This window comes from Dendrobates tinctorius, unplaced genomic scaffold, assembly GCF_039654945.1.
Source record: "Dendrobates tinctorius isolate UK_male_01 unplaced genomic scaffold, ASM3965494v1 ptg000011l, whole genome shotgun sequence".
NCBI lineage: Eukaryota > Metazoa > Chordata > Amphibia > Anura > Dendrobatidae > Dendrobates > Dendrobates tinctorius.
In genome coordinates, this window is record NW_027361679.1 from 116,830,681 (window position 1) to 116,854,899 (window position 24,219).

Below are 24,219 nucleotides of genomic sequence, written 5' to 3' on the forward strand. Positions count from 1 at the left end.
AGCAGGGGCCTGATCACAGGAGCTGACAATCTGAGGAAACAGCAGTGCTGAATAACAGTCTACACTGCGTCACTAGATCCTTATACAGGGGTATAATGAGGCCTCACTGTACAGGAGAGACTGGAGCGAGGAGCGGGGCCTGATCACAAGAGCTGACAATCTGAGGAGACAGCAATGCTGAATAACAGTCTACACTGCGTCACTAGATCCTTATACAGGGGTATAATGAGGCCTCACTGTACAGGAGAGACTGGAGCGAGGAGCGGGGCCTGATCACAAGAGCTGACAATCTGAGGACACAGCAATGCTGAATAACAGGCTACACTGCGTCACTAGATCCTTATACAGGGGTATAATGAGGCCTCACTGTACAGGAGAGACCGGAGCGAGGAGCAGGGGCCTGATCACAGGAGCTGACAATCTGGGGAAACAGCAGTGCTGAATAACAGTCTACACTGCGTCACTAGATCCTTATACAGGGGTATAATGAGGCCTCACTGTACAGGAGAGACTGGAGCGAGGAGCGGGGCCTGATCACAAGAGCTGACAATCTGAGGAAACAGCAATGCTGAATAACAGTCTACACTGCGTCACTAGATCCTTATACAGGGGTATAATGAGGCCTCACTGTACAGGAGAGACTGGAGCGAGGAGCGGGGCCTGATCACAAGAGCTGACAATCTGAGGAGACAGCAATGCTGAATAACAGTCTACACTGCGTCACTAGATCCTTATACAGGGGTATAAAGAGGCCTCACTGTACAGGAGAGACCAGAGCGAGGAGCAGGGGCCTGATCACAAGAGCTGACATTCTGAGAAAACAGCAATGCTGAATAACAGTCTACACTGCGTCACTAGAGACTGATACAGGAGTATAACAAGGCCTCACTGTACAGGAGAGACCGGAGCGAGGAGCAGGGTCCTGATCACAAGAGCTGACAATCTGAGGACACAGCAATGCTGAATAACAGTCTACACTGCGTCACTAGATCCTTATTCAGGGGTATAACGAGGCCTCACTGTACAGGAGAGACCGGAGCGAGGAGCAGGGGCCTGATCACAAGAGCTGACAATCTGAGGACACAGCAATGCTGAATAACAGTCTACACTGCGTCACTAGATCCTTATACAGGGGTATAATGAGGCCTCACTGTACAGGAGAGACCAGAGCAAGGAGCAGGGGCCTGATCACAAGAGCTGACAATCTGAGGACACAGCAATGCTGAATAACAGTCTACACTGCGTCACTAGATCCTTATACAGGGGTATAATGAGGCCTCACTGTACAAGAGAGACCAGAGCAAGGAGCAGGGGCCTGATCACAAGAGCTGACAATCTGAGGACACAGCAATGCTGAATAACAGGCTACACTGCGTCACTAGATCCTTATACAGGGGTATAATGAGGCCTCACTGTACAGGAGAGACCGGAGCGAGGAGCAGGGGCCTGATCACAGGAGCTGACAATCTGAGGAAACAGCAGTGCTGAATAACAGTCTACACTGCGTCACTAGATCCTTATACAGGGGTATAATGAGGCCTCACTGTACAGGAGAGACTGGAGCGAGGAGCGGGGCCTGATTACAAGAGCTGACAATCTGAGGAGACAGCAATGCTGAATAACAGTCTACACTGCGTCACTAGATCCTTATACAGGGGTATAATGAGGCCTCACTGTACAGGAGAGACTGGAGCGAGGAGCGGGGCCTGATCACAAGAGCTGACAATCTGAGGACACAGCAATGCTGAATAACAGGCTACACTGCGTCACTAGATCCTTATACAGGGGTATAATGAGGCCTCACTGTACAGGAGAGACCGGAGCGAGGAGCAGGGGCCTGATCACAGGAGCTGACAATCTGGGGAAACAGCAGTGCTGAATAACAGTCTACACTGCGTCACTAGATCCTTATACAGGGGTATAATGAGGCCTCACTGTACAGGAGAGACTGGAGCGAGGAGCGGGGCCTGATCACAAGAGCTGACAATCTGAGGAAACAGCAATGCTGAATAACAGTCTACACTGCGTCACTAGATCCTTATACAGGGGTATAATGAGGCCTCACTGTACAGGAGAGACTGGAGCGAGGAGCGGGGCCTGATCACAAGAGCTGACAATCTGAGGAGACAGCAATGCTGAATAACAGTCTACACTGCGTCACTAGATCCTTATACAGGGGTATAAAGAGGCCTCACTGTACAGGAGAGACCAGAGCAAGGAGCCGGGGCATGATCACAAGAGCTGACAATCTGAGGACACAGCAATGCTGAATAACAGGCTACACTGCATCACTAGATCCTTATACAGGGGTATAATGAGGCCTCACTGTGCAGGAGAGACCGGAGCGAGGAGCAGGGGCCTGATCACAAGAGCTGACAATCTGAGGAAACAGCAATGCTGAATAACAGTCTACACTGCGTCACTAGATCCTTATACAGGGGTATAAAGAGGCCTCACTGTACAGGAGAGACCAGAGCAAGGAGCCGGGGCATGATCACAAGAGCTGACAATCTGAGGAAACAGCAATGCTGAATAACAGTCTACACTGCGTCACTAGATCCTTATACAGGTGGAGAATGAGGCCCTCACTTTACAGGCAAAGACCTAGAATGAGGACTGTGGAAAACAGATTTCTATTTAAAAAAAGAGCCGTTTAAAGAGCCAAAAGAGCCGGCTCTTTATGGTGAGCGGTGCCGAATGAGCCGGATCACCAAAAAGAGCCAAACTTCCCATCACTACCCAGCGGGACCTTCCACAACGGACCAACCGGGTCCAAGCATTCACCCTTGTGACCTACCCTGGCCACCTTATATGGTCCGTAGCCACGCCCACCAGGTCACATGGCTATGACCTCATCACAGGTCCTACAAGCATTCATACATTGTTTACTATGGCGTTCTAGACACACCCCTGGGTGGATTTGTAGGTAGCTCTCCCTAACCCATTGGCACAAAACCTCAGCAGTATCACTGCTGATCAACACATACACAAGTCTTCATCTCAAAGCCACCCACCTTGAGATACATTACGATCATTCAGCATCCTACACCTATCAGGACACTGAAAATGCTTATACGCCTGTCCTGAGACACCCACACAGCGCCCCTTAGCGGACACAGTGGTCACTACACCACACTATGGATAGAGGATATATCTATAGAGAGATATATCTATAGATAGATAGATAGATATATCGATACATATATCTATAGATAGATATATCTATATCTATTTATAGATATGTCTATCTATAGATATATCCATCTATCTATCCCATATCTATCTATCTATCCCATATCCATCTATCTATCTATAGATCTATCTATACATCTCTTTATTATCTGTCTATCTGTGTGGAGCGCCCTCACTCACCAGGGCTATGGGGTACTCGGTACCGGGCCGGTTGATCATCTCAACGGGAGTTGTCACGGCAGCAGTGACCCGGTCCGTGGCCCTGGGGCTCCATTACAAAAGGGGGTTGCTTCAGTGTGCTTATGGGGGTGAAAGTTTAAGTGATTCCTGACGCCACCTGTGGTGTTCGGCAATGAAGGTGTAAGCCGACGCTGCAGACAGATCCTCTGGGACAGATGGTGTAGTGCAGCAATGACGTTAGAGCCCTCCACAGGCAGGGCTGTAGTCCCAGGGCAGTGTAGGTGAAGTGACACTTAGATGGTGTAGTGTCGGGCGCAAGGGATGTAGCAGTGCTGGATGGGTTGGCGCAGGAATAAGTGGAGGACACCAGGGCATGTAGTTCCAAAGCTTTACTAACAGTCTGTTGCAGGTACAGGTGCCCGCATCTGTGCCGTGTCCTCCGGGTCAGGAGCTCAGCCAACTTCCAGGCAAGATGAAGTACTCCCTTCCAACACTCCGCCAACATATGTGCCTTTTCTGAACATCTCCTCTTATAGCTCCTTTGAATGAAGTACTCCTAGTACTGAGTTACACTGGAGTTCCTCCTGTCAGATGTTCCTATGAGCTCTACTTGTTCGGCAGACAGCTGTAGCCTGCTTCGGGGACTCCTTGCTACTAACTCCCGGCTCACTAATATGTTGCTGTTGTGCCCCCAAGTCTTGAGTGGGAATAAAGTGGTCACTACTTCTATTCCTCCGGTGTCTGCTGCGGGACCATTAGTATCCGTGTTGTGAGCTCATTTTCGGGTTTGCCTCTGGCTTCTGGTGAGGGTTATGGAGCTGGCTGTGCTGACAGAGGAGTAGTGAGTTCTCTATCTGGACTCCCTCTGTTGGTGAAGGGAGGTAATGAAGCTGATCTAATTGGCAGAGACTGGCTACCTGAGGAAGAGGACTGCGATTGGACATCAGGAGTTTCTGATTGGATTTAAGGCAGCCGACTCCCTAGTTTCTTGCTGGTGATTTTCCTGACTGTGGCTTCTGGTTTCCAGTTTGGTTCCTGCCTTCCTAAAGCTAAGTTTTCTCTGCTATTGTTCATATGAGTTTTTGTCTGGTTTACTTAGTTTTTGTGTTCAGCCAGCCCTGGCTGGGACTGGGCTGAATCCCCATTTTGTCTCTGATCAGTTGATCACTTTTGCTCTGTCTTCAGAATGTACCTGAGTGCTGATATAGTGATTTGAAGTCTAGCGACTTCAGTGCCTTTTTCTATCAGACATGTTGGACATTTTTTTGGGCAGGGTTTTTTGTGTGATTGCAGACAGCAGCTTTTCTTTCCTGTCCTTTCTAGTTAGTGATGGCCCCATTGTTTGCTCAGCCTATCTTTCTTTCTGTGTCTGTGTTTTCATCTTGTTTCACCGACAATACATGTTTGGGGCTGTCTATTGCTTTGGGGTCTGCTCTGGGGCAGTTTAGATTTTCCCTTTCATTCTTTAGGCTTATTTAGTTCTCCGGCCGTGACGAGGCATCTAGAACCACCGTAGTCACACTCCACGGCTACTGCTAGTTGTTGTGGATAGGATCAGGGGTCTGCAATCCGCTAGTTACCAACCTCTCCGGTTTTCTGGGCTTAGCTTGCTGTTTGTTTTTTCCTCCTCGGTGACTCATTCATAACATATCCGTACAACCTCGGGGACCGGACCCCGGCCTTGCGCTTAGAACTTGAAAAGGGTTCTCCTCTAACCCTGGTCCTTGTTCTCTTATACTCCTCACGTTCGGTGCTAATCCTTCTTCCCAATGGAGAATCAAGCTTTCTTTCACTGTCTCTTTCCTGTGCCAGCAGACCCAGATCACTGTGGCCTGCTGCAGCACTTCCTTCTTCCATCCCTCTCCCAGGGATCTTCTCTTTCTCACTCTCTGTCCTTCTACATCCTCACTCACTGACTGAGTGTAAGACTGACTGACTGACTCAACTCTTCCCGCTCCTTTATGTGAACTAAACTCCACCCACCTCCCAGCACGTTTCGTGTTCCAAGCAGGGAGCCACCAAGGGGTGCTATGTTACACTCCAATCAGGGAGCCGCCAAAGGTGCTTTGCTTTGCTACACTACTTTGTGGTGTGGGGTGCAGGTGTTGGAGCGTGGTCAGGTGTCTCCACCTTACCTGGATGGTGGGGCACCACACCTCAGGAGGAGCTGCAGTACCTCTGGGGCGACTGAACCCTCAGGGGCACCACATGTGTGTGGGTTGTACAAATGTAAAAGAGGAGGTCAGACCAGAAATCACTATTTTTTGTGTTAAATAACATACCTTTATTTAGCTTACAAAAGCACATACAATCCGTATGAAAAAAACACATGAAAATTTGCATCAAAACGTGCTGATTTTTACCTGCGTTTTCTGCCAATAGGTGCAGATTCTGTGCAGAAAATTCTGCAGGCAAATCTGCAATGTGTGCACATACCCTTATAAACACAGGAGCGTGATAAGATGATGTGCAGTGAGGTGGGAGCTGCATATTAGAGGCAGGAGCAGCTGGACACAACAAAGAACTAGTATTTTACATAATATGTCCTCCTACACACCAGGAACAAGTCCTTTTCACTAGCCAAACTGGGGGAAGAACCTATAATCAAGCCAGGGGACATACTGCTACTCTTCATTTTGTACAACCTGCATACCTCAGCCTGTTCCTGCTTGGCTGGCTGAGTGCAGATAATGAACATGCTGACTACCTGAGTCAGTGTCATCTCCACTTTTACCTTCACGTGCCTGATATGAATGTATAGAAAAGGAGGCCACATGGGGTAAATAGTGAGGTGGGGATCCATATGAAGCAATGGTTGGGGAAGCCACCACCATGCAGGGAGACTACGGTACACAAGATGAGGTACAAACAACAAAGGGTTAATTTATTGACAGGCAAGGAATGCAGTGATAGGAAGGTGTAAACAGGGGTATGCAATGACAAAAGACAATTTACAAAAGTGATATTCTTTAGCTAGGCCGTCAAATAGCACGGTGCTCCAACTATCACAGATCAATATACTTTCAACAGGCAAAACAACACAATAAACGCAATGTGATGCTTCTCTAACCGTAGTCTACCTGGCCTCTGCTAAGCAGGCCACACAGCTACCATGCTCTGTCTATTGCAGCCTATCCTAAGCCCTAACATGTGCACACAAGGGGTTAAAACAGTAATGTTGGAGTCTCAGTCCAGTCCCGGGGGCCCCCAGCAGTCCTGTAAGATTGTGCGCATGTCTTTCTGGAAGCTCTGTGAAACATGATCTTCTACTTGCTTGAGGGTCCTGGAGATGATCCTGGAAACCGACAGATTCCTTTCTTGCATTTCTTTGTGGCTCCTCACAATAACACAGGACAGCCACCTTTGTTATCCCCAGAAGAGTCCACACAATCTCAGAAGTTCAGTCAGTCTTCTGCTCACAGCTCCATGCACGCCGGCCTCCTGCACAATCTTCAGCCGAGCAAGCTCACACAGAAAATAGCCTATCCCCTCTCCAGTGCTGGCAGAACAACACAAATAGTCTTTTGCAGGGGAGAACAGGACATACCATCGCACCAGCCAAGGGGGTGCTGACTCTTAAAGTGGCAGCGTGTCTCTGCTGTCCATAGCAACGCCACCCCCTTACACCTATGCAGCAGAAGACATCAAGAGACACCAAGTGACATAGTGCCCCAGTGCAGGAACCAATCCATCTAGCAATTGCCAGAAATGCCAGATGGCCAGTCTGACCCTGTTTGTATGGCTTTTGAGGCACCTAAAATGATGTTTATGGTGGAAATAATAAACCACCAACATGCCATGACATATTGTACAGTCCCCGCAAGTACATATATGGTGCAAATGACAGAGCCTCACCATTCTGCTGGCTCGCCGGGAATTAGAACATCTACAACTTTGTGACTTCCAGGGCCAAGTACCCCAACCAGTGGCACCCCGCTTTTGGTGGGCAACAAAGGTAGCAGCAAGCTTTGGAAGCTGAGATTTCATTGAAGTATGTGGCCAGGTGACCTAATGTCCCAACCTGGGGTCTCCAAACATCTCTATGGGTTTAGCGATGGCAAGTGGTTCAAATCTGTACTCCTCCAGTTGGAGCCATGATGCCCTGGCTGCTCTCTTCTAGAAACAAAGGCAGATCCTCCTTTTATAGTCCACAGCTCTTATTCAGAACATTCTTCCACAGGATTGGGGGGAGGTGGGAGGAGGTCATCTCTCATTGTGTTCAATGAATCTGCATATTTTTGTCTTTCAATCTTTGCAGAACAACACACTGCATGGACTGATACAATAGTTAGCAGGCATTCACCAAATTAACAAACAACAATTGTTCAATTAACCTGCACCTTTGTCCCTCAAGGATAGCAGAACAATAAGCTACAAGGGACTGATAGAATAGGTAGCAGGTATTCAGGAAATTAACAAACATCAATTGTTCAATTAACCTGCGCCTTTGTCCCTCAACCCATTTTGTAAGCTACTAACCCAGTCTTTCAATCCAGCAGGAACCAAATGTGTTATGAATGGGTCACCGAGGAGAAAAACAACACAAGCTAAGTCTCAGAAAACCAGAGAGGTTGGTAACTATGCAGATTGCAGGTCACTGATCTTAACACACAACTAGCAGCAGTCGTGGAGCGTGCCTACGATGGTCCTGGACGCCTCGTCACAACCGGAGAACTAAATAAGCCTAAAGTAAGAAAAGGGAAAACTAACTCCCCCAGAGCAGACCCAAAGGAAAGACAGCCCCCCACATGTATTGACGGTGAAGCAAGATGAAAACACAAACAAAGGCAGAAAAATAGGCTGAGCAAACGATGGGGCCAAACTAACTTGAAAGGACAGGAAAGGAAAGATACTGTCTGCAATCTTCCAAAAAACCCTACCCAAAATAATGTCCAACACTTCTCATAACAAAATTAATCCTGAAGTCACTAGACTCCCACTATATCAGCACAAATATTCTGAGACAGAGCAAAAAAAGGCCAATCTAATAAAGGACAAAAGGCAAATTGGCAAATACAAATAAATAAGAGTGGAAATTCAGCACAGCCCACCCGGGCTGGCTGACCACACGAAATCTGAGCTGACCAACAAGAGCAAGTGTGAACATTAGCAAAAACAAAACTTAACTTGAGAAGACTGGAGCAGAGCTGAAGTCCAAAACCTGAGAAGCAGACTAAATCACCAGCAACAGGATAGGGCGTCGGCTGTCTTATATCCAGTCTGATACTCCAGAGATCCAATCATTATCCTCCTCGTCAGGTGGCAGACCATTACCAATTAAACTAACCTAACTACCTCCTGTCACCACCAGAGGGAAAACGGAAGGAGAACTCCCAGCTGGTGGAGCAGAAAATGAGCTCATAACACAAATGCATACAGAAAGAAGTGAGGTGAGATAGAACCATTCTTCTTTAGCACTGGTAATATTGAGCACTATATCAATGTACTGCATGCATTTTGTAGATTTATTATGTTTGTAACTGTAATTGTGCATTGAATCTATGCAAGCAGCTGAAAATACTGACAGCATTGAGTACCTTTTTTAACTGGGTATTTTGTTAGTGGGAATAAGTGTTGTCTGTTTTGAGATCAGCTCTTTTACTGTTATAATTCTTTAAAATATTTGATTAAAAGTTCATTTTTAATAAGTTAATTAGATACTTCTGCTGTAGATTTTCAAACTCTTTGAAGTGATATGGATACCATATAAGAAAAACATGGATTTCTCTGGAATAAAACACCCGATTCCAGATATACAGGTGTCACTTTATTCAGCTTCCTGTGACCAGAATGCCAATATTCACGGCTCACTTTAAGGCATGTTTCAGTGAGTTTGATGTAAAATAAATTGACTGTTTCATACAAGTCCTTGACCTCAACCCTATGAAACACATATAGATGAACCAGAATGGACATTTACAATCAGACTATCATCCAACATCTGTCCGACTTCATAAATGCTCTTCTCAGTTAATAGGCATAAATTCCCACAAACACACTCCAAAACTTTATAGAAAGTCTTGGCATAAGAGTGTGAGCTGGTTTAGTGGCAAAGAGGAGTCCAACTCCATATTAATGCCTATGAATTTAGAATGCAATGTCATAAAAGCCTCTGTATGTGCAATGTATAGGTATCTTAATACTTTTGTCCATATAGTGTATACTGTATACACTAACTGATAACAGTATTTATCTGTTGAATGATGCCACCTGCAGTTAGATATACCTTAGTGCAGAAGGATATAGCACTACTATAAGAATTTACAGAAGTTTTTTGGATTTCATCTAAATGTCGACAGTCCCTCAATTTGATTGCAGATAGGCAACCCACGAAAACTTTGGGGGAAAGCTGCAACACCAAGAAGGATAAGTCATGAAATTATGGAAATCATGGGATTGCTAGACATGTTAAATGGGTTACCTATACTGTACCATACACCAGTAGCTTAGCTACTTGAGGGTGCAGAGGAGCTCACCTGGAGGTACCCCCACTCTTAACTGTGCCAATGTGTGCAGCACGCTTATATAGTCAAAGAGTACCTGTCACCAGGTTTTTGCTACCTCATGTGAGAGCAGCATAATTTAGGCAGAGACCCTGAATCCAGCATTGTATCTGTCACGTTTCTGATGGAAGCAATACGGTTCTTGGCAAGAGCTCTGCCACTAGGGAAGGAAACAAGGGGCACCCCTGACTCTAACTCTGTGCCACCCTGAGCTCATGTAAAGGGCAAGGAAGTGAAGTTCGTTGGATGCAGTGAAGAGCCGGAGGCAGAGAAGGGCTTAACAGAATTTACTTAAACAGGTTATTGACGTACAAGCGATACTCCGCACAGGGAGATTAAATCAACAACAAAATGGCACCAGAACACTGAGCACAACAACAGAATTTGCACAAAAACACAATATTTGGGGGAAGGGGTGTATAAAAGAGGTAACTTATTGCTTGTAGATCTTGTTGGGGAGAGGCTGGAATATCTCCCGCCGGCGTCGTAGATCGTGGACAATGTCTCTGTCTCTGTTACGGAGGAACGAAATGCACTGTCTCTCGAACATGCCAATCTATCCGGGCTCACTTGGCTTGAATATGTTGGAATGTAGAAACAATCTCTTTTGTTGATTCCTCTGGGATGTCGCAGAAGACGTGCAACATGCAGGTCTGCAGGCCACGGAAGCGCGGGAACCTACAACGGACTCACTTTGATCAGAGCGAGTAAAGTTATCTTTCAGTGGGAGCGATAAGGACCTGACTGGAACAGGAACGTCCGGGAACAGCTCAGTTAGGACACACTTCATTGGTAAGTCAATCTGCAGGGAACTAGAGTATACTGCGTTCGCAGTGGGGAGGGAGTCAACCTTCTTGTTCTGTCACCTTCCCACCAAATCTCCCCTGTTCCTGCCCTCAGTCCCTTTTATATCACCCCGTCCCCTCCTGTCCAGCGCAAAGGTCCTCCCCATTCAGATGAACCATCCCCCAGCAGCAGTGGTGACAGTCCTGATAGTTCCGGCCCCAAAATGCACAGGGAACCACTGACTCTGTCCTGGCTCATCTTCTTACACCCGCATGGCGTCCCTAGACAGTTCTGTGACCCCATGCATTCCTATCCCTGTCTTACCCTGACTATCACCCTGGCTAGTGAGTGGGATAGCAGGATCGCTAGTCCTGCTCTAATGTACAGACACAGGGAAAACAGACAGGGATAAAAGAAAAACGCAATAATACAAGAATACTCACAAACAAGTGGAATATAGGGAAGTAGAGGAGGGGGCAAACCAAAAGGGAATAAAGATAATTCCACCTCCTTGTTCCACCTACATGGAACAAGAAGGTGGAACAAGATTCTACAGGTAAGCAACTGGTTACATCTATGGTACCATAAACAAGGGTTTGAATTTCTGGATCACTGATGGACTACTTGTTAGAGATGGGCTGGACCTTACCAAGACAGGAAAATAAATATTTGAAAATTGCCTTGCTACACTCATCAGGAGAGCTTTAAACAAGAACATTGTGGGAAGGGAAGTAAAAGGCCAGGGAAAGCCATACAGCGAACAAATACTATTGAGAACTCTGCTATTAGAAATGGAAAGGAAGAATGAAGGCAAAAAAAATCAGGATAATAAAAATATTGGAGAAAGAGAAACTGATCACAAACTAAGATGTTTCTATACAAATGCACAAAGGGCAACAAACAAGGAGAATTGTAGCTACTAACGCAAGAAAAGAAATATGATGTTATTGGCATCACTGAAACTTGGTGGGAAGTGTGGTAGATCTACTCACTCGGCTGAACACAGAGGTAGACAGAAGTACACTGTCTTTTGAAATCTTCGGTTGGTTTATTATATATGCAGCATAAACCAACGTGAAGTGAAAATCACTGCATTTGCAGGGATCAGCGTTGCTCAGGGTTAGAAAAACCTCCTGGTTCAATTTAGCACCAATATAAACACTTTCCTGGAGTTACTCTCTCCAAACATGCTGAACCGTGTCTGCCTTTGGAGGTCGACTACTTAAGCCCCAGACCATACCCTGGGGTGGAGATAAGGTGGACAACCTCCCACCTGCTCTTTGGTTGTCCACAAAAATCCAGCCCTTCAACAAAATGGCTACTTAACCCCTCACAACACAATGTACTGGAGGAAAACATCTGGGTTTTAAATCACAGAGGCCCTTATCTTCAGCAAAACATATCTCCCCTCCAGCACCTTGCCAGTGTCAGAAACAATGCACATGCTTGGAATACAAGGCTAGCCTAGAAGGCTACAATTTATTTGCAAGAAACAGACTTAATAAACAACGGGGAGGAGATTCTGCATTTTATGTTAGAAAAGCGTATATCTCCATAGAGATTGAAGCTTCAGCGACTGGGAGCTCTGTGGAAACTGTTTGGGTAAGAATACAAGGAGAGAACAATGGAAAGGACACCATTGTAGGCATTTACTACAGGCCGCTTGTGCAAGCTGATGATATGGATGAACTCTTTATGCATTAGATGGCCAATTTCTCAACAAAATATGACGTAGTGATTGATCATGGGAGACATTTGTTGGGAATCTTTTGCAGGCAAACATAACAGGTCCAGCAAATTCTTATCTCGTCTTGCTGACAACTTTATCTTCCAAAGGAAGAGGAGAAAATAAGGGGATCTGCTACCTTGGATCTAATCCTTATATACAATGAAGAAATGGTTGAGGTAAGGGTGACTGGGAGGATGAAGACCTGTGAAGACTCAGACCTCAAGGTTGGATTTCAGAAAGGCAGATTTTAAGGGACTCAGAAAGAGAATCGGAGGGATCCAATGGCTGGATGTCTTTAAGAACAGAAATGTCCAGGAAGAATGGGAAATTTTGAAAAATTAGATTCTCAAAGCACAATTGTTAATAATCCCTAAAAAAGGGAAAAATATGAAGCATTTAAGGAAACCAGGATGAGTGAACACAGAACTTAAACACATGCTAACAGCGAAGAAAGAAATGTGTATCAAATGTAAAGAGGGAGGCATATCTAAAGAAGAATATAATGCTGTCTGCAGAACCTGCAGGGCACGCATCAAATTATCAAAAGTTGATAAAGGAAGAGCAGCATCCCAATAGTCCTCCTAACAGCTAAGGAGAATACTGCAGATGCAGAGGTTAATTATGACTTGTGCGATGCAGAGTTTGGTGGATGTGAGGAATTTAGGAATTTTCAAAGAGAAGCATGTATCTGTGAATAAGTGTGTCAGGCTGATCCATTCTAGATTATACTTGATTTATAAATTAGACAACAAAGGGTGTGATGGTTCTGATGGAGAGGGCATTTGGAAATTTAAAAAATGGCAGCACCTGATCAAATATCAGTGAATTTTAGTGATGTTTATTGATGTTTAGTGATCAGCGAACGTGCTCGCCACTGCTCACAATTAAAGAGGATGCATTGCAGGCAGAGCACAAGGACATGGAGCAAGGAACCATACAGGGTGATTACACTCAGCCCAGCCTCATGTCGTCACAACATGGTTTGGTAGACAATGAGGAGGAGGAAGAACAGGAGCTACTTCATTCACTATAGACGGTACAACATGCACAGCTTTCATACCATCTGTTCAGCGGGGATGGCCTGAGGACAGGGAGGAGGAGGATGAGGAGGAGTACAGCATGGTCAGTCATCCTGTTGGTGAGGACATGGAAGTCTTGCCTGTTAGCAGTCTGGCACGCATGGCTGAATTTATGTTGCACTGCGTTTCCCGTGACCCTCGCAATATATAAACAGTTTCGGTGACACTAATTACTAGTTGGTGACACTTCTAGACCCACGCTACAAGGAAAACTTTCAATCTCTTCTTCCAGAGGCAGGGGCCCTTGTAGCGGAATTACTGAAAAAATTCCCATGTGAGAACTCTGGCAACATCAGTTTGTTGAACAGCCAAGGAATCCAAGCAAGAGAGACAGAAGTACAATGCAGCTCAGGCAGGGGAACAATGGCAAAGTTCTGGGATGGTTTTCTCAGACCCTCCCATCGTGCCGCCACAGAGGCAAGGGGTGCTGTCACAAGAAGTGCAATGTTTGGGAATGGTGAGGGAGTAACTTGCAGATTGTACAAATGTCCTATGGGATTCCTCTGTGCCTTTTAATTATTGGGTATCCAAGCTGGACACGTAGCATGAACTGGCTCTTTACGCCTTGGAGGTCCTGTCCTGTCCTGCTGCTAGCGTTCTGTCAGAGCGGGTTTTTAGTGCCGCAGGTGGAATTATAAAAGAAAAGCGCATCCGCCTGTCAACTGACAATGCTGACAGGCTGACTCTTACAGTATAAAAATGAATAAGGGCTGGATTGGGCAAGACTTCTGTACACCACCGAATGAAAACAAAGAAACATAACCTCAAACACATTGTCTTTTTTGTGGAGGTGTATTCTCATGCACCTCTTCACAACCACACATGGCTATCAGCTTCCTGATTTGGTCTGTTTGGTGTTATCCTCCTTATCCTCATCCTCATCATCCACAACCAGTAGAACACCAGGGTGAACTTATTCACTGATGCAAAAGTCACTCAATTTTTGGCAAGGGTGTTTTTATGATGCCTGTTACTAATTTTAAATCAAATCAAATGTTACTCCCCCAGGGGGAAACTATCATAAAACTGAGATGTACGTATTTTCTTCCCATTTATTCATATATTTAAAATTTTTCCAATCTGTGGAACCATCTCTTATGACCTAGTGTATACCTCTGCAATGCAAAAATAGTGAAATCCTATTATATAATATTTTTATTTATATCCCTGTCTCTGAGCTATTGTTAGAGACAAACATATCTCATTGAACACATTCTGGATTCATATCTATGAACCTGCGTTCGCCCCTCCCTTTTGTTATTTTCTTTCATAGGAGGATTCACATTTTTTATTTATTTGTTTGATTTCAGTATGATTTATCATTATGTCTCCTCTTTCTCCGCCACTAGATGACCAGGGTTAACGTGTTCTGTGCTGCTACAGGCAGTCCAATTTTTGGCAAGGGTGTCTATGATGCCCATAGTATATTTTTAAATAATGTACCCTCCATGATGAAATGGTTGTCAGCAAATGCACTGCGTGTATGGTCGTTACAAGTCTAGGAGACCCGCTCCTTTACATTGGGCCTAGTTTTTACTGAGGCCTTCATCAATGTCTCCTCATTCTCTGCCACTAGATGACCAGGGTTAACGTGTTCTGTGCTTCTACAGGCAGTCCAATTTTTGGAAAAGGTGTCTATGATGCCCATAGTAGATTTTTTAAAAATGTACTCCCCATGGGGAAATGTTTGTCAACCCATGCATTGCGTGTATGGGTGTTACAAGTCTAGGAGACCCGCTCCTTTACATTGGGCCTAGTTTTTACTGAGGCTTTCATCAATGTCTCCTCATTCTCTGCCACTAGATGACCAGAGTTAACGTGTTCTGTGCTGCTACAGGCAGTATAATTTTTGGAAAAGGTGTCTATGATGCCCATAGTAGATTTTTTAAAAATGTACTCCCCATGGGGAAATGTTTGTCAGCCCATGCATTGCGTGTATGGACGTTACAAGTCTAGGAGACCCGCTCCTTTACTTTGGGCCTAGTTTTTACTGAGACCTTCATCAATGTCTCCTCATTCTCCGCCACTAGATGACCAGGGTTAACATGTTCTGTGCTGCTACAGGCAGTCCAATTTTTGGCAAGGGTGTCTATGATGCCCATAGTAGATTTTGAGAAAATGTACCACCCCATGGGGAAATGTTTGTCAGCCCATGCATTACGTGTATGGGCGTTACAAGTCTAGGAGACCCGCTCCTTTACATTGGGCCTAGTTTTTACTGAGACCTTCATCAATGTCTCCTCATTCTCCGCCACTAGATGACCAGGGTTAACGTGTTCTGTGCTGCTACAGGCAGTCCAATTTTTGGCACGGGTGTCTATGATGCACATAGTAGATTTTTTAAAAATGTACTCCCCATGGGGAAATGTTTGTCAGCCCATGCACTGCGTATATGGGCGCTACAAGTATTAGGGTTGCGGATTGCACTGAATATAAAATATATGCAAGTGCAATTGCGACCCGGAGTCCACTATGCAGAGATGGTATACTGCTGCCATACAACAACGGACAGCGTGTAGCAAGATGTGATAGGAAGCGGGCTCTGTTACTGCACAGAGTCCGCAGAACCGATGACGGAGCCTGTTAAACCTCACAGGCTATGGCTAGAGGAGCGCTAGCGTGTAGTCACAGGACACTGCTGCCGAGACATGAGAACAGTGCCTCTCTAGACCCACTAGCATCCGGAACCGCTACTGCGGAGCCAGGGAAAGTTCCCCCTGGAAAGCTGTGCCCTGTTAACGTTCACAGGGCGCAACAAACATTAATCTACCGCTCTGAGCATGCACTGCGCCTGCACTTGCGGTCGCCACTAACCAGCCTGAGCTTAGTGCTGGAAAGCACACAATCTGTGCAAAGAGCCATACAGATGAATGCTGCGAAACATGCAGTAGTGATGCCTGTGCTAACTGGTGCCCACTGGCGCTAACGGATAAGAGAGCTGACTGCACTGCGGCGCTATGCAGTACCAGTACTTAGTGCTGACTCTAATTCTGTGACCCTAACTCATACACCACCGAGGGAGGGGAGTCATAATGAGTCTGTGGCACCCCCAGGAGTATGACCGCCACAGTGGCTTTGCCTTCTTCCAGGGGAGGGTAATGCCAGGCTTGGAGGCAATGATGGGTCTCTCTCGCAGTCAATCCATACATGCAACACAGTTCCACTCCAGGCCAGCAGGGGGAACTCTGAACCGGGATTAAGGGGAGGAGTGCTCTCTGAGGGCCAAGAGGAAGGGGTGGTTAGTCTGCGGAGGGGGAAGTGTGCAGACGTGTCGAGAGAAGCTGGAGGTTGAGCTGGGAAAGGAGAGCTCCCTCACAGTGAGCGCATGGACTGGAGCCAGGTCTCCACGGTTGTACGGATACTAACGGTCCTACAACAGATACCAGAGGAGTAGGAGGCTGTAAATGCCCTACTCCCATCTAAGACTTGAGGGCACAACAGCAGCTTGGATAGAGAGCCGGGACTCAGGAGAAAGGAGCCCCCGAGAGAGGCTACAGCTGTCTGCTGTGCAAGTAAGGTTCTTGAGAACATCTGACAGGAGGAACTTCAGTGTAACTCAGTACTAGGAGTACTTTATTCAAACAAGCGCTAGGAAGGAGACTGCACAGCCCGTCTGCTGAGAGAGAATCCCTGAGTTGCTTCCAGGCTAGCCTGCTCCGTTACCATCTGTAATCAGGACCCTGGACTGCAATTATCAAGTAAAGGTACAGAAATTGCACCCCGCTGTTGTGTCTTGTCTGCTTCCTACCCTTACGGCACTGCTACATCCCCGTGCCAACCACCTCTACACTGCCCTGGGACTGTAGCTTCACCTGTGGGGAGCTTTTACATCCTTGCTGCACCCTACCATCAGTCCCAGCGGATCTGCATGTAGCGTCAGCTTAACTCCTCCCTTGCCGAGCACCACAGGTGGCGTCACGAACTATTCCATTTCATTAACTACATTCCCCCATTACTTGGGCGCCCAGGGCCACGGACCGGGTCACCGCTGCTGTGACACATTCCCCTGACACCGGCCCGGTACCGAGTACCCCACAGCCCTGGGAGGGCGACCCAATTTGGCGTCACGAACAAGATGAGGAGAACTGATGCCATTGAACAGGATGACGAGACCCGATGCCATCGGGTTCTGTGTACCTAAGATTTGTTGGACTTAAAACTTTTGAGAATGTGCAGAAGACCCAATTTAATAGACTGTAAAATGGACATTAAAAATGGCCGTTGGCGTGGAGAAGAAGGGCGTGACGAGATGGGAGGTCCTAGGAAAAGACCGCGAACGGTCTTGGGCCTCCCCTGCCTGAATTACTATGTGACAGCAACATGGCCCACCCCCCGAGGGGTTCGTATACTGGCTTGGTATGGAGGCGCTGGAAGAAGACGCCGCCCCAAGAAGGAGGGACAGAAGCCAGTGGCGGGAAAGGGACCGAGAAAGGAGGGAGAAGAACGCCAGAACGCCATGATGGAAAGAGAAAAGAAGACAGAAGAATGGGGGGAGGAGAAGCCACTCACCCCCAGGCCGCCCCTGCGGAGGCTGCGACCGCTGATACACCCTCTGCAGCGGCCGCCACCACCTCACACCTGATACTGTCATTGGGTGAGCCCCGTTCGGAGAAGATACATGAGGACGCTAGAGCAGAATGGAGGCCCAGGACAGCGTCCCCGCCTGGCCCCGGCACGGATCCAACTGTGGTCCATCCCATCAGTCACTCCGGGAGTTGCGGCTGCAGCCATCTACCACCAGGTACCGGAGCCGGAACCGTGGCTGGAAACGCCAGGTACGATTACTGCCCCGCGGTTGACCCTAGCTTTGGGAGCGGAACCCATGGATAGGAATGGCCCACTTGACCTCCGCCGACGATCCCCGACTGCGGTACCACCGACTGAAGTCCCAATGGACACTGAGGAATCAGATCCCGAGGAATTAGTGACGGCGCCGGCAGGATCGCCAACAGCAGCAGTAGTGCTGGCAGCGGATGCGCCATCCCCGTAGGCAGTCGATGTTTCAATGGCCCTTTCTATTACCCTGACCAGTCCCTATCTCACCCTGTGGGAGGCAGAATACATGCATTTAGCCAGAAACCAGAATCAAGATGAAGATACCACATCTGGTAGCAGTTCCCAGTCAGCTTCCAGAACCCCAGGAGGGGACCAGCACTAGTGATTTACAGTAACTCTCATTACCCAGGAGGGTTTGTTTACACCGTTGTGCCTTTTGTTTATTTTTGACCATCATGGTTAATTTTATTTTCCCAGTGTTGCCCTGTGTTGTTGGCAGCCTTCCAGTTTGAACTAGCGATTATGAACTTGGAGTGATCCAAAAACTTTTACTTGTAAATAGTTGTACCTCTTTAGGTGCCCTCTCTTGGTTTTACATAAGGACACTTTGCGAAGATGATGTCTACCTCAAAGGACACTGCAAGAGATCCCGGCTGGGAGCGGTGTCCAGCACTTACAAGAATAATTGTTGAAAGTTTTAATGTGAAGTATTTGATAATGTGTTTTATGATGGCTTTTATATAGAATGAGAAATGTTTTGATACAGAGATGAGAGATTTGAATAAAGAGTTGAGAATGTAGATGGTGAACCAGGTATCACGGGTGTCACTTGAAAGAAAACAGAAAATGTGCACTAGAAAGAGAAGAAGAAATGTGTACTAGAGAAGGAAAGATGAAGAATACTGAAGTGATAGTGAGTCACAGATAATAGCACTTAGAATTATGTAAAGTATGAAAAATTGCACTTTTGACTTGAAGTTTAGATAGTTAATTAAGAATTGTTTGCAACGTTCAAGAAACAATGCCTCCTATATTAGGAAGTTTAGTATAAGAAATGTTTATGCAGCATTACAAAAATTTTGTATTTTCCTGTACTGTCAACTTTGTTTGCCTTGCAGCCCGCAGACGTGCTGTGTTTAACGGGGGGGTATGTGGCGCCCCTGAGGCTCAGTCGCCACAGAGGTACTGCACCTTCTCATAAGGTGTAGTGCCCCACCATTCAGGTAAGGTGGGAACTCCGTTCTGCACAACACTGGATGTGCAGCGAGGTGGGTGGATTTGAGATACATAAAAGAGTGGAAAAGTGTAGGATGACAGGTCAGTCTGACAGAAGGTCAGTCGGGTAGGAAGTCACTCAGACAGGAGTGAGGATCCCTGGAAGAAGGGATGGAGGAAGGAGTGCTGCAGCTGCCTCAGTGATCTGAGCCAGCTGGCACGGGAAAGGAACAGAAGGAGAAAGACGTAGAACTGAAACCAAAGCTTCCATAAGAGAGAGAAAGTTAAGTACAGAACAAAGGAGTAGAGAGAACAGAGATGACGTTGGTTGGAAGAGGAACCGTGTCTATAGGTTCTCAGCGCAAGGCCAGGGCCCGGTCCCCGAGGTTGTATGGAGACTTATGGTTCTGCAGCAGACACCGGTGGAGTAGTTGGCTGTAAATGCACTATTCCCATCTAAGACTTGGGGCACAACATCAACACGGATAGAGAGCCGGGACTCAGGAGAAGGGAGTCCCCGAAGCAGGCTACAGCTATCTGCCATACAAGTAAAGTTCTTGGGAACATCTGTCAGGAGGAACTCCAGAGTACCACGGTACTGGAGATCTTCACACTTATAGGTGCTATAGAGGAGACGTTCAGGAAAGGCACACAAGTTGGCGAAGTGTTGGAGGAGAGCTTTCCATCTTGCCTGGAGGTTGACTGAGTCCCTGACCCGGAGGACACAGCACAGAAGCGGGCATTACTGACTGTGAGTAAAGCTTTGGAACTGCTTGCCCTGGTGTCCTCCATTCCTTCCTGCGTCCGTCTGCCTGACACTGCTACATCCCCTGCGCCAGATACTACACCACTTAAGTGTCCCCACATCTACACTGCCCTGGGACAACAGCCCTGCCTGTGGAGGGCTATACCATCATTGCTGCACCACACCATCTGTCTCGGAGGATCTGCATGCAGCGTCGGCTTAATACCTCCCTTGCCGAGCACTACAGGTGGCGTCACAAATTATTCTATTCATTTAACTACATTCCACCATTTGCATCTACCCATTACTTGGGCGCCCAGGGCCACGGACCGGGTCCCCGCTGCTGTGACACATTCCCCCTGACACCGGCCCGGTACTGAGTACCCCACGGCCCTGGGAGGGCAACCCAAGTCATTCACCAGTCTCATCCATCCATCATTACACACACCACTATAACCATGAGAATTAATCTCTATCATAGCGCATGGCAGGGCTGCCATGCAAGGCTTTTATGGCCACGACTGTTGTGAACTCTCTTGATCCGACTTTTGAGCCAAGGCTCCCTCTGATGGATACTGCTGGTAGTGTTGCTGGTCAACATGATGTTAACCCAACAGCTGCAGAAGATAATTGGAGGAGTGGTGGTAGAGACTGGGATTACATAAGCGAGCAGATTTCTCTCAGTGACTGCCGGTGATACTCCTTTCTTTGCTTACCGAGGATTTCTGTCAGCTGCCTGATCCTGCATTTTTTCAGCTAAGTGTCTTTTGCTAAACCCTTTGCATCTGTTTTTGCCTTGCTGTCAGGGGTCAGCTTGCTGCCCCTGGGGCTGCTGGCTCCTGCCCTGTATTTTTGTATCTTGTGTTTGTTTGCTCAGTCGCCTGCTATATTAGCCTGTTGCTAGCCGCCAGTTCACACCTGAGTGCTGATATAGTGGAGGTGAGGTGGTTCAAACCTCAGTATTTTTGTACTTCAGTCGTGTTGGAATTATTATTAGGGTTTTTGCATGAATGCAGACAGTGCCTTTTCTGTCCTGTCCTATCTAGTCAGTGTGGGCCCCATCATTTGCTCAGTCTATTTTCTATCTGTGTTTGTGCTTCATCTTGTCTTACCAACAATATATATTTGGGGGCTGTCTATTCCTTTGGGGATCTGCTCCGGGGCAGTTTAGATTTCACCTTTCTGTCTTTAGGCTTAGTTAGTCCCCCGGCTGTGATGAGGCGTCTAGGGTAATGTAGGAATGCTCCACGGCTACTGCTAGTTGTGTTGTTAAGATCAGGGGTCTGCAATCCACTGAGCGACCAACCTCTCTGGTGTTCTGGTGGCATAGCCTGTTGCGCTCTCCTCCTCGGTAACCCATTCATAACACACAACCTTTTGGGACATTCCTGATGGTCCAATCAGAGCAGGAGCAGGACCTGAGCATGTGACCTCCGATCTCCAATGAGAGAGCATCCCACGGGCATGCTCAGTGGACTGAAAGGAGGACTTAGTCCCTGGGGTAGCTCGCTGCTGACCAGCATACGTTGCTATAGCTGGACCAGAGGTGGCAGCAGCAACCAAACCCACAGTGCTAGTCTGAGCAGAGCGCCGGGATTGAAGAGTCTGCTGAGCAGCCTCCTCTGCGGCCAGAGAGGAATGGGAGACCGCCGAAGGCAAGGCTCGGGATTCCTGCTATGCAGCGACAGGAACTCGACCCCTAACAACAAGTCTACGAGACCCGCTCCTTTACATTGGGCCTAGCTTTTACTGAGGCCTTCATCAATTTCTCCGCCACTAGATGATCAGGGTTAACATGTTCTGTGCTGCTACAGGCAGTCCAATTTTTGGCAAGTGTGTCTACGATGCCCATAGTAGATTTTAAAAAAATGTACCCCCCATGGGGAAATGTTTGTCAGCCCATGCACTGCGTGTATGGGCGTTACAAGTCTAGGAGACCCGCTCCTTTTTAATGGGACATTTTTGGTCAAGAGGCCCTCCTCCATGTTTCTTCCAAGGGGGGATTGGAGTTATTGGGGTTCATATGACTTGGTAGCAGGGCAGACCTTGCAGTCAATGCATAAGAAAACAGAATGGGAGTACAAAATGAATAATGTAAAGTGGATTTTCCTGTGCCCATCCTGCATGTGGATTCAAAGACTTATTGGGGTGCATAATTTTTGGTAGCAGGGCAGGCCTTGCAGTCCATGCATAAGAAAACAGAATGGGAGTACAAAATGAATAATGTGAAGTGGATTTTCCTGTGCCTAACCACTACCTGGGTTAAAAGGCATATTGGGGTGCAGATGACTTAGCAGCAGGGCAGGCCTTGTGTCAATGCATAAGAAAAGAGTATGGGAGTAAAAAATGAATAATGTGAAGTGGATTTTCCTGTGCACATCCAGTATGTGGGTTCAAAGGCTTATTGGGGTGCATGTGATTTGGTAGCAGGGCAGGCCTTGCAGTCAATGCATAAGAAAAGAGTATGGGAGTTCAAAATGAATAATGTGAAGTGGATTTTCTGTGCCCATCCAGTATGTGGGTTCAAAGGCTTATTGGGGTGCTTATGATTTGGTAGCAGGGCAGGCCTTGCTGTCAATGCATAAGAAAACAGAATGGGAGTAAAAAATGAATAATGTGAAGTGGATTTTCCTGGCCCCATCCAGTATGTGGGTTCAAAGGCTTATTGGGGTGCAGATGACTGGGCAGCAGGGCAGGCCTTGTGTAATTGCATAAGAAACGAGTATGGGAGTACAAAATGAATAATGTGAAGTGGATTTTCCTGTGCCCATCCAGTATGTGGGTTCAAAGGCTTATTTGGGTGCATATGACTTGGCAGCAGGGCAGGCCTTGCAGTCAATGCATAAGAAAACAGAATGGGAGTACAAAATGAATAATGTGAAGTGGATTTTCCTGTGCCCATCCAGTATGTGGGTTCAAAGCCTTATTGGGGTGCATATGACTTGGCAGTAGGGCAGGCCTTGCATTCAATGCAACATTTTTTATGGAAGCCATCCTGGACATCTCGTGAAAGGGGTATTGGGGTGCATCATAATTCTTGGCAGCCCATTCACTCACTGCATAGGCTTTAACAGTTTAGGAGACCCACTGTTTAATAATGGCCCTCTAAGCAGATTAATGCTGCTTGATGCCCCTGTAAAAATAGGCTCTGTGACTTTAAGAGTCCCTCCTTCATAAATGAAGAAAGATATGTCTGCTTATGTGTCACACATCACATGGCCAGCTAGGGTTGGTAAATGTTACAATGACATTTCCCAGTGAATGCATTTGTTTTGGTTGAAAGGAATGTAAAAGTTGAAAAACGCTTCAAAACCGCTGTGTCTGAACATAGCCCAAGTGGTGGAGGAACATTTTGGTCTGGGGTTATTTATTTTGCCTTATATACAAGTCATTAACCTGGAAAGGATGTACCTTAACATATTTCCCAGCAAAATCCGTTTTGGCTTCGTTTTGGTATGTTTTTTGGTGCCCTGCTAAAAATGGCATGAAACTCTGACAACATTATTGAAAGCTGAGAACTAGGACTCAGGAATGCTTCCAGGGGCGATCCCCATGATGTCCCCGTGTCATTTGAGCAGTGTTTCCATCATTTTTAGACGTTTTTAGACCTTAAAAGGACCCCGGGGGGATTGCAGTAAAAATGCTCGGGTTTCCCATAGACTTACATTGGGCTCGTTGTGCTGTCCGAGTACCCCAATTTGTTCAACCCGAGCAACGAGCATCCGAGCATTTTAGTGCTAGCCCATCACTAGTGCTGACACAAGTATCCAGCGAAAGGGACATTTTTCAGAAATATGCCCCAATATTGTCTTCTGGGGTAAAGTCAGGGGATTATCTAGGAAACATGGACCTATTCTACTAGCGATACATACAGCTATATACAGTATATCCAGCAATATATCCTACTGCTATAAGGTAGAGTCAGTGTAGGATGCTAATTATTAAACAGAATAAGCTACCACTGTGAATATGCGCAGGAGCCACATTACAGCATATACACTACTTATTGCTGCC

The 24,219-nt window shown here is 46.8% G+C and overlaps 1 protein-coding gene across 2 annotated transcripts in view; it reads left to right on the plus strand.

The window, feature by feature from the left end:
- LOC141049881 (serine/threonine-protein kinase PLK2-like) overlaps window positions 1–24,219 on the plus strand; it is a 163,967-nt gene that overhangs the window by 5,517 nt on the left and 134,231 nt on the right. For both annotated transcript variants that reach the window (XM_073546724.1, XM_073546732.1), the window contains exons 2-3: window positions 7,872–8,762; window positions 19,364–19,468. The gene's annotated coding sequence lies outside the window, so the exon portion shown is untranslated. The remainder of the gene's footprint in view (window positions 1–7,871; window positions 8,763–19,363; window positions 19,469–24,219) is intronic.